The sequence below is a fragment of the Schistocerca nitens genome, chromosome 6 (assembly GCF_023898315.1).
Source record: "Schistocerca nitens isolate TAMUIC-IGC-003100 chromosome 6, iqSchNite1.1, whole genome shotgun sequence".
In the NCBI taxonomy this organism is placed as follows: domain Eukaryota; kingdom Metazoa; phylum Arthropoda; class Insecta; order Orthoptera; family Acrididae; genus Schistocerca; species Schistocerca nitens.
In genome coordinates this window covers 477162115-477181863 of record NC_064619.1, presented here as the reverse complement: position 1 = coordinate 477181863, position 19749 = coordinate 477162115, and the positions used below count along the sequence as shown (strand labels likewise).

At 42.6% G+C, this 19749-nt stretch overlaps 1 protein-coding gene across 6 annotated transcripts in view; it reads left to right on the top strand.

The window, feature by feature from the left end:
- The first annotated feature begins 382 nt into the window (after window positions 1–382).
- LOC126262706 (eukaryotic translation initiation factor 4E-binding protein Mextli-like) overlaps window positions 383–19749 on the top strand; it is a 125567-nt gene continuing 106200 nt past the window's right edge. For 4 of the 6 annotated variants that reach the window (XM_049959486.1, XM_049959488.1, XM_049959484.1 and 1 more), the window contains exon 1: window positions 486–580. The gene's annotated coding sequence lies outside the window, so the exon portion shown is untranslated. Of the gene's footprint in view, window positions 581–19749 lie in introns of all 6 variants that reach the window. The other 2 variants (XM_049959485.1, XM_049959490.1) reach the window with 2 other exon arrangements.

Genomic DNA, 19749 nt, shown 5'->3' with positions numbered 1-19749 from the left:
AAACGTTCGATTTGCGTACTGTCAGGGGAGTTTTGGTGTCCCACAAGTTTAGCGTTTATATTATAAAATTTAGATGTTCCTTCCAAAATTAAAAATTTAAAGAAACAGACCTTTATCTTGATAAGCAAATGCTATATTCTATGACGTTAGCTCACATTCAAACATTTGTGGAGTGAGAAGATATTTTGTATTGTCTCTATAGTATCTGACCAAGTGAAATATTAATTGGCAAATAACAGATAATATAGTAATTACAATGGCACTAAAAAAAAGTTGGAAGACAAGAAAACGGAGAAGAACTTTATTGGCGAACCACAGATTACTCTATCTTTGCTGTGGGGTATTAGAAAGTTGGAATCGAGAGACTGAGAGAAAGCAATATGCGTGACGCATGGGGCATTTGGCCACATAGTGGTAAAGTTATACGTGCGCATTAGGCTATTCACACGACCATCCTTGGAGCTTTGTTTTCAACTAAAGGATTATCTTTGGCTGGTGTACATATATAGTGTGTACTACGACGTTTATATAGTGAGTATTGCAGTTGTGGGTGTGCTGCATGACACACTATTTAAACGATGTACGTATGCTGAACTGTATTAATATGTACAGTTTCGCATCAGCTCTCGTACAGTAACGTTATTGAGCATCTGAAAGCTATATTTGTTACGAGGCAACACATGATTATCGTTTCGCATATTGTGCGTTATGTTTAAGGAAAAACTGCGGTATTAAGTAACTGCAGTTTTTCAGGTGACCTATGACAGCATAAGTAGTTCCAAATCTTATGCAAGGGTAAATTACTGCATGTTGCTGAGTAGAGACTGTTTTGTTTATTAAAGTGTTTAAACATCAACATCAAGATTCAAAGCATGACATTTTACTCTTTTTGGAAGCTCGATTACGTTTGTTGTCGTTTAAATACTTCGAAAAAAAGAAATATTTCTCTTTGTGCAGAGCTATAAATTGTTAGTCATTGAGAAGAAGTAGGACTAACATGCGCAATGAATGTAGGTCGTACCTCAATTTACTTTCTTTCACCCTTTTTGTTGTAAGAGTTGTTTGGCGCGGTTTACTGGCCATACCTGAAGTACTTTCTCTCACTTTTTTTAAAGTATCATTTGTTGCGCAGCGTTATACATTTTCTCGGCGCGAAACTGGTCTGCGTCAGTTTATCTTTATTCGTGCTTGATGTACGGCGTGAAGACTTCCATGTCATTCGATACCTATTGCTGTTTATGATCTGCGTGTACTGTTTGAGGAAAAGATGTATATGCAGAGATTGAACCAAAACACTATTCTTCCTGGTGTTATGTGCCCATCCCGTAGAAGCTTTTAAGTTCAGACAAGTAGTCGTGAAATTGAATTTTTATCCATGCACAGTATATATTTTGCATCTACAGTTTATGAAACTATTGGGAAAATGAACAACTTAATATTAATCAGTCTATGATGTAATGCAGTTTTGTGGGTTTGGGGTTAATTATTCTCAAAATCTTATCATCGATGAGGATTGAGACTAATATTTGCGAATTTGACTTTGCTTACACAGAGCTAGTGGATGTCATTCGTATATGGTGTCATTTGTAATCTACTATATGATTAAGAGATGCACAGGCTTAGTACATATATTCTTCATTGTTCACATTTTGTCTTCGCATACTGTAGTTCATCGAAGCTAAAGATTCTTTGTTGTACACACTGTGAACAGCACAGCGAAGAATATGTGTTACAAGACCAGCATTACAGATCTTGGAATCTGATCCCCCCCCCCCCCCCCCCCCTCCCGAAAGTAGTAAGATAATTCGTGTGCACATTCGACAAATTGCCCTGCTATTATCTTGCATCAATGTATCATAATTGTCAAGGATCTGCTCGGACAGTATTACCTGTCTTTTTTATTCCAGTTTTAAGAACTTCATCATCATTTATTTCAAACAGCTTTATGCTGTCAGAGAAGACAGTAAATAGATGGAAATAAGTGACGGGAATAAACCAATTTTACATGCATTCACAAGCAGGATTTTAGCAATGCTGTGTAGTTCACCTGCCTTCATGCAGTATTGGTTATATTACTTCTATTCAGTGGAACAATAGAGAAGGGCCAATGTGAGTGCCAAATTTTGTGTCCTCAGTTTGTTTAGTTCAGGCTAATGTAATTTTCTGAAAAACCTATATTGTGGATAGTTTTGAAGAAAGGTCAGCTGTTGGTAGAAACAAGCATGTAACAGGAACTGCATATTTCGTATCTTCTAGCAGCAAACAGTGTATAAAAATGTCATGATAAATTAATATAAAAGAGTTTCTGTAAGCTGTCCAAAGTATTTTGCAACGTTTGGAGCATCTGTCACTTTTATATTGTTTATTACTGTAGATGTGAATTTCCATGAAACAGTTACCTTTGTTACACATACATACTACAATAATTGATTTAGGCTGAAGCTATTTTCTGAAATTAAGACATCTTGAAAAGCCTTTCATCATTGCTTGTTAGATTTAACTGTGAACTCCTGTTGTCACTGAATCTGTTAATTCTGTTCTTTTTGCCCATATCCTTCAGTGCTCACAAAATAACATAGGCATATTGCACATTCTCCATGCATACAAGTATATAAATATGTGTGATGGGTAGAATCAAGTGTTTTTCCATAGCACAACCTGATCACTCACAAATCCTGTGTGAGTTATGTATTAAGAGTACAGTGAAATATTATTTGTGGAGTGTAGCTGGATGGAACTCCATAACAAGAAAAACTATAACCTCTGCACAAGCATTTCGAAAATGTTCGAAAATCCCATTTTCTCACCTCAAGGTGCACTTTCCTTTTAGCAGATATTTAATATTTTAAATTGATCTGGTAATAATTCTTGAAGTGACAAGGTTTATTGGGACAGAAATTTAAAAAAGGGTGGGGGTAACTTTAATCCAGTTCAGATAAGTTTTGTCTGTGATAAACCAAAACAATTTTCTCCAATGATAACAGAGGAATAAGTGTGGATTATTCTTTGTAGTATGGGAGCATAGCTGAGTTTTTACTAGCCTTGTGAAAAGTGATGTCAGTGACTGTTTATGACTGTGATCTAGGTTTATTATATGATGTGAAAATAAAAATGGCATTCCAATTCTAAAATCAAACTCCAAATGCTAGAGTGGAACTCCAAAGTAAATTTCACTTATCTTGCATGCAATTTCTACAATAGTTTCACAGCACTTTCATTCTCAAAACAAATCCTGTCTTTCATTTGCCTTTCCTACTACTGTCATGTGTTCAGTCAGTTTTGTGTAGCTTCATATTGTTACCCCAATATATTTAAATGTGACACTCCAGAAGTCTATTGTTAATCTTGTAATATTTATCGTCAGTGTACCTCCCCAAATGTATTATCTTGTTACATATTTCCTAACACTCATACAGTGGTGATGCTTTAGTGAAGATGACAACTTTAAGTATTGTGCTCGTGCTTTTCAGTTTGTCACTATGGCTCACATTTGTCCTTCAAATTTGTGGTTTTAATATTTCTGTATGTAAATGCAGTATGACAAAGGAAGGGTGCTCTGATGATAATTCCCCCAGTACCAATGATTTTTAGGTTTATATCAAATTGCTGGTAATGTTTTTGTCATCTATTTAGAATGATTGACAAGCAACTATTTTGTAGGTATCTCTCTATTTTGATAATAGTCCTACACTTTTTGCTTTTCATTGTTTTAGCACTGTGTGATAGAAGATTGGTGCATGCATTTAGTGAAACATGCCATTGAGGATACTGTGTGAACACTACAGAGAAAAAAAAAAGTGTACCTGATACTCAAATGTTTTGGTAAACTTTGAGAGGTAGCCATTACTGTGGCAAGGTGATGCACATGCAGGAGCATCTAGTTGGAGTGGATGGCTCCAAGGTGGGCAAAATGCAATGAAAAGACAATGCTATCTGAAGCTGATGGTCATATGCCCCCTATAATATTGCCGGACAGGTTATATTTATGAAATGCAAAAAAACACAATCCGAAGACTTGTCCTTCCATATTTATGTTGTGGGAGGAAAAGGAATGTGCGACGAGGACTGAAAGATACTATGATGGACACTAGAGCATTGAGTCTGACAGAAAATGCAGTTCACTCCCAGAAAAGATGAAAATAAAGGTGTCAAACCATATGTACAGTGTCCATGCAACATTACAGATGGAACCTCTTATATTATGCATCACTCCTCTGCCTCAACCAATCTGTGGAGTTTGCACTGACCATTTTACAAGAATGCTTAATGTGAAAAACCACAACTGTGTTGGGGAAGGTTATTCATCTCTGCTCTCTCTCTCTTGCTGGGTGGTTAAAAATAGAGCATAAAAGAAGAGTACAAAACCTTTATTAGATTAATGTGCCTTGAAGCTTGAAATAGGTATGGATGCATGGAGGACTAAATTTTGGTAGTAGCAGCCAATGTGTAACCTACAAAAGAAAATGGGCTCATTCTGACCCCCACCCCCTAGCTCACCTCAGAACTAAGCCCTGATGGCCTGAGTCCACTCACATAATTGTTCTCATTAGTACCATCATGGAGTGTCTCTTGCATGGGATTAGGGTTTTCTGTCTTTCAGACCAAGAGCCATGGTGGACAAGTCTGTTCTATGATAATCGTTTCGTTCAGTAACGAACAAATTCCCTGTTCAGAAATTATGTATACTTATGGATTGAATGTTGATTGCCAAGTGTGTTATGCTGTGAACAACACTGTGGTAAAGGTATGTAGTGTTTTATCTGCAGAATTACAGGGCTGGGCAAATAAAAGTAGCCCAGGCAAGTGGTTACAATTGGACATGAATTTATGCCTATAATCACACCACGTGTATGCCTGCCATGTAAACCAAACTGGTTCATAGTGTAGTGCAGACTGTGTCTGTGCGAGTGGAACAGTGCTAGTGGGGCGATGGTACTAACAGTAGAGCAGTGGGTGTTTGTTGTGGAAAGTTACATGACAATAGTCATAGAAACTGTTGGACAGTTGGTTTTGAAGTTCAATGGTGTCAAAGTGCCAGCAAAGAGTGCCATGCAGTGCTTCGACTGAAAATGGCAGACAGGATCTGTTTTCAACAAGTCAGAAAACATTCTGAAACGTTTTGGCACACCAGAAAATGTGGCTGCAGTTTGTCAGAAAATGCTTCAGAATCCTACCAAATCAATCTGATGCCTTTTGCAAAAGACTGGCATGTCATGTGAATCATGCAGACGAATACTTCACCTGGACCTGTTCTCGGGGTCACTTTTGTTTGCACACCGTGTAATAGCTATTACGTGAATCCCCAGGAGACTCGTAATTCTTTTGTGATCATGTGTGTGGAGAACATTGGGCACCAGGCCATTGCAATACTTGAACCTTTCTTGCATTGAAATCTTATTCTTGACTGTCTTTTTCTCAGCTTGGTCTCTAGGACAAAATCTCCATTGACAGCCTAGCTTGTCCATAGGACATAAATTAAGGATTTTCGTTCTTTATTTATTTTACACCAATTATGTTGGTTAACTCATGTTTGGCCTCCACTTTTTTGAAATGTTTTACAGAAATGCAAACTTGCAAGACATGTGGGGAAGGTCATATAATACCCAGTGTGATAGCTAGCGCAAGCATAGGCTGTCGGGTACCCATACAGCGGTAACCCCGAGATTATGCAGTGAATGCACTATTGGTGCCTGAGCCATCAACACCCTGCATTTGCTTAGGAATAGGTGCATGTCCTTTAGGGGGCTCAGGTCAGTGGTCTCAAACCAGGTGGCCAGTTCTCTGTCTGGGTGGTTCCCTTGGGGAGATTTCTCCTTAGAAGTATGTGGTGTTGTGGCGTACCTCTCATGAAGTGAAAAGACCGAAGTTATGAGCCAATGGCTGTGTGGCACTGATAGACTCTTCAGACAGCTTGAAAGTGTCAGTGCAACTTGAACGTTCCTACCTTGGCCATGCCAGGGGAGGAAAGCAGAATCAATTTCCCCTCTGTTCCTTGTTTGCACATGGACTGATGCAGGGTCCTTTCTTTCCACTTTGTTCTTTACAGATAATATCAAAAATGTGCTTGAAGAAATCTATTCTTTCATGGTTCTGTATTAATTTAAATAGTTAATCCTACCCAGTCTTGAGTGTTGCCCTCTTACAAGAAAATTGGTGACATAACTATTACCGTAACACTCCACAAGAACCTGAACACAGTACAGGCCTTAATTTTTGACCAGGACTTAGTGCTGCAGATGGATGAAGCATTCCTCAAAAACTTGGAAAAATGAGGGCCATTTCATATGTTGTGTACATTGAGGTCTGCCAAACAGTGAGGTTGATGCCAGACATTCATCATTACTGTTGAAGGGAGATCACTTCTGAAGAAAGTTAAAACTGTGGTCTGTCCTTCTCATGTGAAGCTGTATAACTTTCAGAGGCTGTGGTTGGCCTTCACCATTTCACCATTATTTGTCAATAGCAGAGCTATTCACTCGTCCTGATCCCCAGACTGTGCTATCCTAATTAAAGGACGTGAAATCCAGGAACTTAATGTTTCCAATTACCTCTCATTTTTTTTGGAGCCTGGAAAAAACTGCTTATCTTGTCCCAATAGTATTGAACTCTGCCAGTACTGTGACCAGGTCATCAGCAGCATCTTGAGTACTTACTGTCCATTCCTCTGACAGTCATGCAAATATATTAACCCATGGGGGAGATAGGACACCCCATTCCCTACACCCTGCAGACCCCAGGGCTTTATGCTCCTCTTCAGTTCCTACTTCCCACAGTGGAGAATTCCTTGCAAGAGCCTTAACCGTAGAGAGTGCTTATAGAAAAAAAGATGACACGTTACTCCAGTTACCATGGAGATGTCGGATTTATCCACATTATGACTCCAAATCTATATTGATTGTCGTCATCCCCCCCACCAGTTACAGTTAGCAATTCTTGGGAAATGGCTATTCCCTTGATGCCTAACCATCACATCCTTAATGTGATAATTCAGTGGGAGTGGACTGGATATTATTGTCATCTGGCAGAACAACTAATGCCATCCTGTTCAACTATCTGCATAGCTGTTGAAGAAACACATTTGACTAAAACCACCATGCCTGCTGATGGAACAGCACCAGAGAGAGCAACTGGTGGGATCCATACATTGGATAACACAGTTGTCATCAGTTAATGGATTACCTATCACGCCACATTGTGAGCGATAGTGAGCGATAGTGAGTGTGTGAATGACCACAGTAATCACAATTTGCTCCATTTATTTACAATCAGGCAGGGCAGTTATGAATCTTGAGATAACTTCTTTGACTTGAGCGCTCTCCACCCCCGCACTCTCCCTTTTCCCCCATTCGCTCACTTTGGGATTTCAAAGCACACTTCCCCATACAAGGGAGTACTACATTGTCTGCTAGGGTCCCTCTGATTGACAGAGTTCTCTCAAAGCTTGATCTGTCTCTCCTCAGTAATTCTCTTACATTCCTATGCACTTCACCATCACCCATGGCACTGTTTTGGTTATCAATGTTATGACCCCCCGCCCCACCAAACAAGAAAAAAAAAATCTTGTGGCTTTGTTACAGTGGTTACTATATGGGGTCAGTGATCACTTTTCTAGTGATCCTGTCATTGCCAGACTGATTGATTGCCACATTAGGCTCTCTGAGGGACCAGCTAGGTTGCTGCCATCTTCATCTCCTCTCCATGAGAATGTGTTGACAAGGATGTCGGAGATGTGTCTGCTTTGATCTGCCATGTCATGGGAAATGCTTGACCCCTTTCTACAGGCCACATTATCAAATGGTCCAACATGTGAATGCGATTCAGACTCCATCTACTCGTGATGTTAAACAATATTTAGCTACAAGGTTTTCGCTTCGCAGTGGAGGGATGGTATCATCTTCATCTTTAAACCAGGCAAAAATGCTTCAGCTGTAGACAGTTGCCAACTGATTAGCCTCGCTATTATAAAGTCTTAGAGATAAAACCTGACTTAAAGCACCAATAAAATGCCACCCCTACAGAATTCTGTCAGGCCGTACGCACGAACTGGCAGCACTGTACAATATGAAAGTGTTGGGAGGAAGTGTTGTGTTCTACTCAAAGTGCTATGGTGTTGTGCAATGTATACACAGTGTCTCAAGTTTGTATCCACTCCTTCCTTTATTTTTTAAAACACATTTTGACTATCTGCTAAAGGAATCTGTCTGACAAAACTCTAAAGGAAATGCACTTCATTTTCTAATACACCAGTAATAGCACCAGCTTCCAGCAACAATTCTGCAAAACAGATCATGGCTGTGAAAAGATCACGGCAGCTTACACTCGAGAGTTTACTCAACCTATAGTGACCACTTGCCACTTCCCACCTGTCGTGCACCATCTGATCAGGTGATCACAGCATGACAGTATGAGTGTTTTTATCAATTGTCATTTTCTTATTATGGTTTTAGTGTTTATCTTGGTTTTAGATATTGGATTTTGTGTACTTGAAACATATGAATTGTGTGTAGGCAATGTAAAATAGTTGCAAGTGAAAAAAATGTACAATTTGTGACATATTTTTCCCTTTTGGATTTAATGGAGGCGTGAAGGCATTGGACACAGCTCAAAACCTCTGTATTGTGTGTTGATTGAGTGCTTTAGGACAAAATACGTCAGAAAAGCATTCATTTTCTTTTTTCAGGAAAAATCATTCTGGCATGAATGGTGTTCCACAATCAAAGAGTCTTGATAACTGAGACGTGATGAACTGCAGCCATTTTACCTTCCTGGGACTTAGGCTTTCAGTGGGCAAGGTCCGAAAGTCCGGTGTAAGAGTACTGCGTGCTCTAATTCAAAGCAAAAAAAAAAGGGTGAATATTAATACTTTTTTGCTTGGCCATTGTCAGTTTGCTCATTAAGCATTCCCAAATAACATTGTTACTGGCAAAAAGTTGTTATGCGGTTGGTAACTTCTTGAGAAGAAATTGATGAATGGGGTAAGTTACTGGAAGTAGCAGATGACTTTTGATGGAGAAGTTTTCTTAAGATTTCCTTACTGATTTTTCAGTCTGGCTGCTTGTAGCTTTGTCACAAAATAGATAAAAATCTGGCCATCAACGAGACTGTAACCGTGAGCCAAAGCAGCCTTCACTTTACAGCTGACCCTGTTAACCTCAGAGCTAGCAAAGGGTGCAGCATTAATTTCTCCTTGATTGCCCCAGCACAGATAAATCACAATATAAAAGAAGATATTACTTGGTATTTCTCTATGGAATGATTTCCCTGGTCTCAAAACAGTAAATTGATAAGATGTGATATAATGTTAAGTGAAAATCACTGAGATTATCCAGTGGAAATAAGAAAATATCAAGTTGATTTTGTTGGGCAATTCTGTGCCATCCAGGAAGTAGTTTGATAGTCACAGGACACCAAACATATTCTGCATTGTTGTTAAGTTTGTTACATTACCAGCAGAAAGAATACCAGCCGATGTGTTCCTTGAACCGGCTTGCTCTTGGAAAGTCCACACTTTAAAGATACAATGGTGCCTGCTACCATGTAGTTCCAAGGAGACTAGGTGCACTAACTGCAAACTAAACATCATAAATCAGTAGCTGCTACAATTATATTTTATTTTCTGCATTACGTGTACTGAAAACTACAAAGGTCAGTCATGTGATTCCCATCTTTGGATTCTCCCCATTGGTTATGCTGTAAGCATTGTGAGTAGGCAACACATCTTTTTATAATTATAGACTCAGAAAATGTTTTTCTTGAGATCACTGTCGTTTGCACTACCCCGTAAAATAAAAAAGAAGGGGGGGGGGCATGAACATCCATGGGGAGACCTTGTAAGCTACGTATAACACAAAGTTCCAAATAAAAAAAGGCTGCTGTGCAGGAAACCATACCCAGTGACCAAAAAAGTGGGCTCGGAAAGCCATTGAAAATGAGAAAAGTAAACTTATGCAGCACAAGTTACATGAAACTTCTGCTAACGTGAAAGGAGAAGTGACTATCAAAATGTGGAACAAGCACCCAGTAATCTCTAGACTAAGCCATCCTGCAAGAAAACTGTCAGTCTCTAAATAGTTCAAAGAATAAAAAATCATCTACTCACTATGATTAAAATACAGCTGCTGCTGATACCTTACCAATAAAACCAAAAATGGCTATGTCAAAGTGCTTTTCAACTTGCAATACACTTGAACAAAAAGAATCCAAAATAACAACAGATTTACCAAGCTGAGCATATTGCTGACATGGACCCAGCTACCCTTGCCTATGCTATGTCACCACCCTTTGGGTTTGACAGCATGTTCCCCGGTTACCCATGGGTGCGGCGAACATCCTTGCCGACTCGCCACCCTGCAGGTCCAGAGATTAGAATAGGCCCGAGGTATTCTTGTGTGTCATAAAAGGTGACTAAAAGGAGTCTCACGCGTTTCAGCCTTTATATGATGGTCCCCTGTAGGATTTTACCTCCATTTTTAAAAATTTTCCCAAAGAGCGAGTCAGTTGGGGGAAGGGCGCCGTACATGGTGCATTGTGTCCATCGTGCCTTGAAATCTTTAGCCCACTTTCTTGTCCTCGCACTGCAGTCCAGCTCATTCTCCGTCTCTTGGGCGAGGACGCCTTCCTGGACGCGTTTTCCACCATGCACTATGCACTGTCGCTTTTTGCGCTGATGATGACCATGGACTTCTTTGCACCTCATATCCAGTACAGTAACCAATCAGTTGTGGTGGGGCCAGAATGTACCCTGTTGGTTGTAGCCCCCTGACAACACAGCTGATGCCTGTGCTGTTAACTCCCGACGTATGCCAAGGAGTAGATGCCCATCATCCTGGGGCATCAGGACTCCCAGCAATGGCCATCCTGCTAGGTGGCTTTAGCTGCGACTGGGTGGTGCCCGTAGGGAGGGGCCCCTGGTCGGAGTGGGTGGCATCAGGGTGGATGGCGTGCGATGAAGCGTACGACGTCATCACTTGCTGGTGATCAAACACCAGCAGTCCCTAAGCATTCCAAGTCTCAGCACAATGCTAGAAAGTACTAGGTCTACAACTTTGCCTCCATTGTTTTATCTAGAAGTTAGGGGCTTTATTATGAAAAACTAAAAAAAAATATGATTCGTAATATTGCCCATCGCTAGCCACTACATTCTCCCATCTTTTGGATCGCATACGAATCCCGTGGGGGAAGAACTGGGTGTCTTTTGTGGGGATCTATGAATCGATTCAATTTTGCACTTGTTCATATGATCGGAAGTGCTGGTCAGCCAGACTGGATGCCACTGATCGAAAAAGGTGGTAGTCCGAGAGACCAACGTATGCAGATTATGGCGGGAGGGATAGGGCTTCTCATTTCAACGTTTCCATGTTTATTTTGACAGGTTTTGCGACATGGGGTCGAGCACTGACCTGCTGCAAAATTACCTTTACGTGTCTATCGCTGTAGTGTGGCCATTTATGTTTCAGTGCTGGGTTCGAACAAATCATTTGCTTTTGATAATGATGTCCTGTGACTGTCTTCGTCCGTTTCACTAGATATGAAAATATTCTGTCTTCCCCCACCATGCCCGTCTTCGACATCAAAATCACCATTCTTAAGGCATTGAAAACATTCTGTGCATGTTCTTCTACTAATAGTTTCCTCACCATTGGTCTTACCCAGAATTTTAAGAGCCACAGAAGCAGATTTCTTCATGTTAAAGCAGAAAATTAAAACTTCCCGCAAATGGCGAGAAATGGATACATAAGTTGACATTCTTAATTGAGAATAACCGTATGATGCAAACACAAATAGACTAATATTTTTATGGCATTATGTTTACAGATGCCTAAGCTTATTGTATTACATCTATTATCAACCACCCGAACCCCACTTGCCGCTACTGCCGTCCATTGCAAAACGGTGGAAGCAAAGTTGTATACCTAATATGACCCTAAATCATTCCCCTCCCTGGCCACACCATGGGAGGAACGCCAGGCTAAGGATGGCAGCATACCTTATTCAACCCGGTACCTTGTATGTACAAGAACTAATGGGGTCTCCTTTGTTTCAATGAAGCCACAGTTTTTTGTAGAGCATTTAGAGGACATGTTTGGGGAGGTGGAGGGCTTGTCCAAAATGCGATCTGGGTCAGTCTTGATAAAAACAGCATCCTCTGCCCAGTCACGGACTTTACTCGCTTGTAACAAGTTGGGGGATGTTTCTGTTACCATCATGCCACATAAGAGCTTAAATACGATCCAGGGTATTATCTTCCACAGGGACCTTCTTTTGAAGTCTGACGACGAGCTGCTTGCCAATTTAGAGCGGCGAGATGTTCATTTAGTGCGGCATGTCCATTGGGGTCCAAGGGATAATAAGGTTGCCACCGGTGCCTTCATCTTGGCCTTAGAGGGTGACACCTTACTCGAGAAGGTAAAGGTGATGGTCTACTGCTGTGATATCAAGCCACATATTCCTCCCCCTGCTGTACTTCCAGCATCACATGTCGACATGTCAAGAGTGTGGACGTCCATCAAATCCCAATAATCAATGTGCCCCGCCTCCCATCTGTGTCAACTGCGGAGAACATCATTCACCTTGCTCGCCAGAGTGCAGGATGTTACAGAAAGACATGAAAATTGTGGAATACAAGACCCTGGACCGACTGACCTGCACTGAGGCTAAGAGAAAATATGAGTGCCTATATCTTGTGGCTATGACCACCTCATACACCACTGCTACAAGAACAGTTGTAGCCCAATCAGTTCTGAGTCAGAGCCAGAAGGCTACACCTGCCCCCTTGATGGTGACCCCCCCCCCCCCCCCCCCAACCATTGGGGACGCCAGTCCCCACTTCTCAGCAGGAGAAGCACAAGTCTTCTTTGGCTCCTCTCACCAGGAAGGGGTTCCTTGGGTCACTCCCTTCCCAGGTTTCTGCTAATGGAAAAGATGACACCCGCCAGTGGCTGAAATGCCCAAAGGCAGCTGGTTGTAGGGCTTTACAATCATCCTCAGCCCCAGAGACTGAATCAGTGAAGCCCTCCTAGCCAGAGAAACCCAAGGAGCAGTGGGCGAAGTCCCAAAAGAAGATGCCTAAGAACAAGGAAATTGCAGTGCACCCACACCACTGCTACCTACAAGCTCTGCATCTGGGGATAAGGTGGAGATTTTTGCATCTGCTGAGGACCTAGATCTCGCTGGATCCTCAGACATAAATTGATATAGACTGCTCAGGCAGTAAGTCGGTGGCAGCAGGTGAACCTGATGCGTAAAATGCATTGTTGAATCTTCCATGCCTTCCCAATTTCACAATGACGTCATCCTCCAGTGGAATTGCGTCAGTTTTTTCCACCACCTGGCTAAACTACGGCAACTGTTAAGCTTTACACCTGCTTTCTGCATTGCCCTCCAGGAAACCTGGTTCCCGGCAATGCGGACTCCTGCCCTCCGTGGCTATAAGGGATATTACAGGAACCATAGTGATATAATCGAGTGGCAGGTGGAGTTTGCGTTTATGTCCTAAACTCAGTCTGTAGTGAAACTGTGCCCCTTCCAACTCCTCTTGAAGCTGTGGCTGTCAGAATAAGGACAACGCAGGAAATAACTGTCTGCAATGTATATCTTCCTCCAGATGATGCAGTACCCCTGAATTTATTAGCTGCACTGATTGATCAACTCCCTAAACCTTTCCTACATTTGGGAGATTTTAATGCCCATAACCTCATTTGGGGTGGCACCGTGCTTATTGGCTGTAGCAGAGATGCCAAAACTTTACTGTCTCAATTTGACCTCTGTCTCGACCCCCACACATTTCATTGTGGCTCATGGTAGTTACTCAGCCATTGATTTATCAATTTACAGCCCAGAACTACTTCCATCTATCCACTGGAGAGCACATAACATGTGTGGTAGTCACCACTTCCCCATCTTCCTGTCACTGTCCCAGTGTCAGGCCCACGGACGCCTGTCCCGATGGGCTTTAAACAAGGCGGACTGGGGAACTTTCACCTCTGCGGTCACCATTGGCTCTCCCCCACATTGTAACATAGATGTTGTGGTTGAGCAGGTGACTTCACCCCCACCCCAAGGCGATCCCTTGGTGGTCGCCGGAAGTCGCTGAGGCAATTAAGAAGCATCAGTGAGCTCTACAGCAGCATAAGCGGCACCCTTCCCTGGAGCACCTCATAGCCTTTAAGTGGCTCTGTGCCCACATTCACCAGCCTATCAAAAGACGGAAGGAGGAGTGTTGGGAGAGATATATCTCGACTATGGGGTGCCATCGTCACCTTTCCAAATCTGGGCAAAGATCAAACGTGTTTCCAGGTACCTGACCCCAACAGGTGTTCCCAGTGTTACCAGCGCAGATGCAATTGCTGAGCACTTTCCTGAGCACAATGCTCAAGCCTCTGCGTTGGAGAACTACCCTCCAGCCTTTCGCATCCTCGAAAGTCAGATGAAAAGGAATGTCATCTTGTTCGCTACATCCCACAGTGAACCCTATAACGCCCCATTTACAGAGTGGGAGCTCCTCAGTGCCCTTGCACATTGCCCTGACACAGCTCCTGGGCCAGATCGGATCCACACCTGGTTGCCACCTTTCTTTTTATTTACGAAAGCTTGTGACACGACCTGGCATCATTATATCCTTGCCACATTGTACGAGTGGGGTCTCCGAGGCCCACTCCTGATTTTTTATTCAGAATTTCCTGTTGCTTTGTACTTTCTTTGTCCAAGTTGGTGTCTCCCATAGTTCCTCCCATATCCAGGAGAATGGAGTACCGCAGTGCTCCGTATTGAATGTATCTATTTTTAGTGGCTATTAATGGTCTAGCAGTAGCTGTAGGGTTGTCGCTCTCACCTTATCTGTATGCAGACGACTTCTGCATTTCGTACTGCTCCACCAGTACTGGTGTTGCTGATCAGCGCCTACAGGTAGCCATCCACAAGGTGCAGTCATGGACTCTAGCCCACGGGTTCCAGTATTTGGCCGCAGAGTCGTGTGTTACGCACATCTGTCAGTGTCATACTGTTCATCCAGAAGCAGAACTTCACCTTAATGACGATCCACTCTCTGTAGTGGAGATACTGATTCTTAGGACTTGCTTTCGATGCATGATTGACTTGGCTTCCTCACCTTCGTCAACTCAAGCGGAGGTGCTGGCAGCACCTCAATGCCCTCCGCTGCCTGAGCAACACCAACTGAGGAGCAGATCGCTCAACACTGCTGCAGCTCTGCAGAGCCCTTGTTCAATCTCGCCTTGACTATGGGAGTGTGGTTTATGGTTCTGCGGCACCCTCAGCGTTGCGTTTATATGACCCAGTGCACCAATGTGACATTCGCCCAGTGACCAGCATCCTAGTGGAGACTGGAATCCCTCCATTGCAGGTTAGGCATGGGAAATTGCTGTCCAGTTATGTTGCACACGTTTGTAGTTCTCCTGCGCATCCGAATTACCATCTCCTTTTCCTGCCTACAGCGGTTCATCTCCTTCATCGGCAGCCCAGGTCAGGGTTTACAATTGCAGTTCGTGTGCGATCGCTTCTCTCCGAACTAGAGTCCTTGCCTTTACCACCTATACTTGAGGTTCATTCATGAACACCTCCGTGGTGTACACCTAGGCCACGGCTTTGCCTGGACCTTTTATATGGCCTTAAGGAGTCAGTTAACCCTGCGACTCTCCACTGTCACTTCCTCTAGATTCTCAACGTGTACCGGGGCCATGAAGTGGTTTACACAGATGGCTGAGGGTCACGTTGACTTTGCCTATGTCCATGGAGGACATACAGAGCAGCACTCTGTACCAGATGGCTGCAGTGTTTTCACTGCAGAGCTAGTGGCCATATCTTGTGCCCTTGAACATATCCGAGTCATTTTTCCTGTGTTGACTCATTGAGCAGCCTACAAGCTATTGACCAGTGCTACCCTTGCCATCCTTTGGTAGCGACCATCCAGGAGTCCACCTATGTCCTGGAACGGTCCAGTTGTTCAGTGGTGTTTGGACCCCAGGTCACGCCGGAATCCCAGGCAATGAATTTGCCGACCGGCTGGCCAAACAGGCTATGTGGAAACCGCTTATGGAGATCGGCTTCTCTGAAACTGACCTGCGTTTGGTATTATGCCACAATGTTTTGCGCCTTTGGGAGACGGAATGGCATAACCTCAGTATGCACAACAAGTTGCATGCCATTAAGGAAACTACGAATGTGTGGAAGACTTCCGTGCGCACCTCTCGCAGGGACTCTGTGATTCTCTGTCTGCTCCGCATTGGCCATACATGGTTGCATGGTTACCTCCTCCATCGCAAGTATCCACCTCGGTGTCGCTGTGGCTCACGAATGACGGTCGCCCATCTCTTACTAGACTTCCCACTTCTAGTCGCTCCACGACGTACTTTTAACTTTCCCAGCACCCTACCTTTGGTTTTGGGCGACAATGCCTCAACAGCAGCTTTAGTTTTACGTTTTATTCGTGAGGGTGAGTTTTATCATTTGCTCTAAGTTTTAGTATATGTCCTTTGTCCCTGTGTGTCCTCCACCCTAGTGCTTTCAGGGTGGAGGTTTTAATGTGTTGCAGAGTGGCTGGCTTTTCCTTTTTATGCTCATGGTCAGCCAGCCCTGGTAACCTGCTTTCTTGTTTTAACCTCTTCTACCTGTTTCTTGCGTCTTTGTGGTTTTCTTGTCCACTTTTGTCCATTTTAAGTGTTTGTTGCCCTTCAGTCATTGTGGTTTTTCCTTTGATTCTGTTTTGTGTTGTAAGTCTCAGTGTCTCATTCTCACCCTTGTGGCATTGTTTCCTTCGGAACAAGGGACCAATGACCTCGACGTTTGGTCCCTTCCCCCCTCTTTTAAACCAACCAACCAATCAACCATAGTGCTGCCATTCGGTGCAGCTCCACATAATCGGCAAAATGTGTCATTAACTTAGCCCCTGACATTTTCATATGACTGATTCCCCCCAGCCCATCAAAATATTCATATAAGAACTATTGAGGTGTAATTAGACAGCACAGATGTGCAGGTGCCTCTAGAATTTGCAGATACTATCCGTATACTGCTGATTCATGGCGTAAAACTACCGTCATTTGGATTTTAGCCCAGTCTGTGAAGGAATTGCTAGACAGTGGGTGAACAACGTCAACTCCCCTGCAGCCTACATGCAGTGTAGGCCCGTTATTGGCCACCTAATTGCATCAAAATGACCTATGCTTGCCTCTTTCTACCAACAGTTTAATTTATTTTGCAGCAGACTGTCATGTGGTTGTGGAGGTGATAAGTGTTACAATCTACCATAACATTGCTTATGCACACTCCACAGGGTGCACTTTGTCCCATACCACTGCAGATTCTGGAAGGATTATCAACAACTGAGCACCTGGTTCAATTTGCAAACAGTAATGTAACAAACATTTTTCTAAATACCTACATTTCTTTGCAATCTTTTTAACATACATAAAGCATGCAGCACTGCTGGGCACCATAATTTTCTTATGCTTCATGACTGGGGCTTGTGAGGTACCTTACTTGTTTTTTGTTCATAAACTTGTATCAATCCATCCTTTCATTTTGGTTTAAGAGTCTGTATGTTGCTCATGTTTCTCATGAGTGTAAGAGAACTGTGCCACTGTGGGATCTGTGTTGAGTGTTATTCTCTTATCACCTCCATCGGGGGGTTAGTGACCTCAGTCACACAAGAGATTACATGCATTGTATGTGAAGACATTTGTATTTAGTATAGCTCTCAATCTGTAGATTTGGGTGAACACCAGCTCCAAATCGCCATATAGAGGGCCTCCGCTTCCAGTTTTCTCGTGTAAAAATGTGACTCTTGCATTTCTGTTGGAATTCCACAGTTTGTCTTGACCAGGGACTCTTTGTGCACCCAGCACTTAGATGGTGTTGTGCAGCACTGACTGGAACTATTCTTTGATAAAAGCTAACTTGGTTGCCCCATAAAAGTCAACTAAAGAGTAGTTGAATGTGAAAGCTAATGCTCCCTGCTTCCTTACCTATGCCTCTTGGGGTGTGGATCAAATTATTCTACTCTGTATTCACTGGATCATGGTCTTTTCCAGACTGGTCTGAGGTTGTTTTATGGCTCAACAATACTTTAAGCTCTGAAATTACTGGATTCACTTCATCATCATGGAGTAAGACTGGTCATTGGTGCTGTCTGGACTAGTCCACTAGACCACCTTCTTGCCAAAATGGGATTATTTAGCTGTTACGTTATGGCAGTACCAACTCTTGCATGCTTATGCAGTCAACAGATGACAATTTACAAGTCAAATTACTTACCAAACTGTTCTCAAACCCAAGTGAGTCGACCTGCTAACACTCGCCCTCGACTGGTTTTCCCATTTGAAATTCACGTTGATACGCTCTTCATGGACCGTCTGCTCTTTGACCTGCAGACTGGCCCAACTCTGTTACTTTTACCTCTCATACAGTTATCTCTCATATCTGGCATCAGTATTGCTTTTGGTGCATCTGTTTTGCCACACCTACATATTATCAAAATTAGATTAAATTTCTGGCTGATATTGATAAATCCCAGTGGACTATTCCATGAACAAGAGACTGTTTAGTGCTTTGCTCCCCTCTCCAACCAATCAGCCAAAATCACATGAGCTATTTGATACATCCACAACTACTCACAAGAAAATTTTCTGCTTTGCAGTGGCTTCTTGAGCAGTTCACATGCCATAGCTCAATGATATCGATGACACTGATGTTGCCCAGTCAGTACACTTTTTTCTGAGCTCTAGTACACCAGGTAGTCAGTCATATTTCTCTAGTTCCTTGGCCACTGTGGAATCTTAGGAAACAATCTTATAGATCATTTGGCTGTGGGTACTGGCTCCTGACTTAGACTGCCCTATCCCAACAATTCCTGTCATTGTGGGATAAAGTGGAATGCCACATTGGAAGAATTCAGCTAAGGATACCACACTTTGCTGCAGTTACAGTTTTTCATTACCAGTGGGGCACATTTTGTGCACCATAATTTTTCTGCAATAAAGTTAATTGTGAAACAACCCAACTCATTGCTTGCAGTTTTAGCTGATGTCCAAGCAGCAAACCTAATTTTACATTTTTTTTTTCCAAAGGTGTGGTTTGTGCAAATTTGAAGACAAGACATTATGTTCTTTCAGGCATTCAGGGGGATGTGGTTGGTTGCCCCTGTGACAGTCTTAGCCTAGAGGGCCTCCTGCTGTCCCTCTGTGGGGTGTTGGCAGGACAGCCTAATGTTATGTAATGTATTTACACTTCGACATTACTTGATATTTTAGTTAAACTACATTAACTCACTTCTACTGTTCTATTGACTTGACTTACTGGTCTTTAACCATGAGTGGCGGAAGGAGGAACATGTCAGTCAGACACAGAAGGTGTGCTTCTTGATGCATGAAAAATTGGATGAGGTGTGCTTTATGTATTTTCGATCATATTTTTTCTCTATCTTGGCACTTCACTCTTCTTTTACTGCTGGCTGTACCCTCTCCTCATTCTATTTTTTCCTCTTTCCAGGCAAATATACAAGGTATGATTTAGTTGTCTACCTTGTTTCTTATAGAAGAATTTTGTTGTTGTGATTTTACCAGGATGGTGGAACCAACCTAGTTTGGGTCCTTAAACTTGTCTGTGCAATCCATAAATTCAGTAGAGCACTGTGCAGTGCATAGGTTGCTAATGAGTTTTTCGTGTAGTCAATGGGGGAGGGATGGGTTTGATTTAGGTAACCAGTGAGAGGCAAGGAAATAAAATATGGTTTGACCA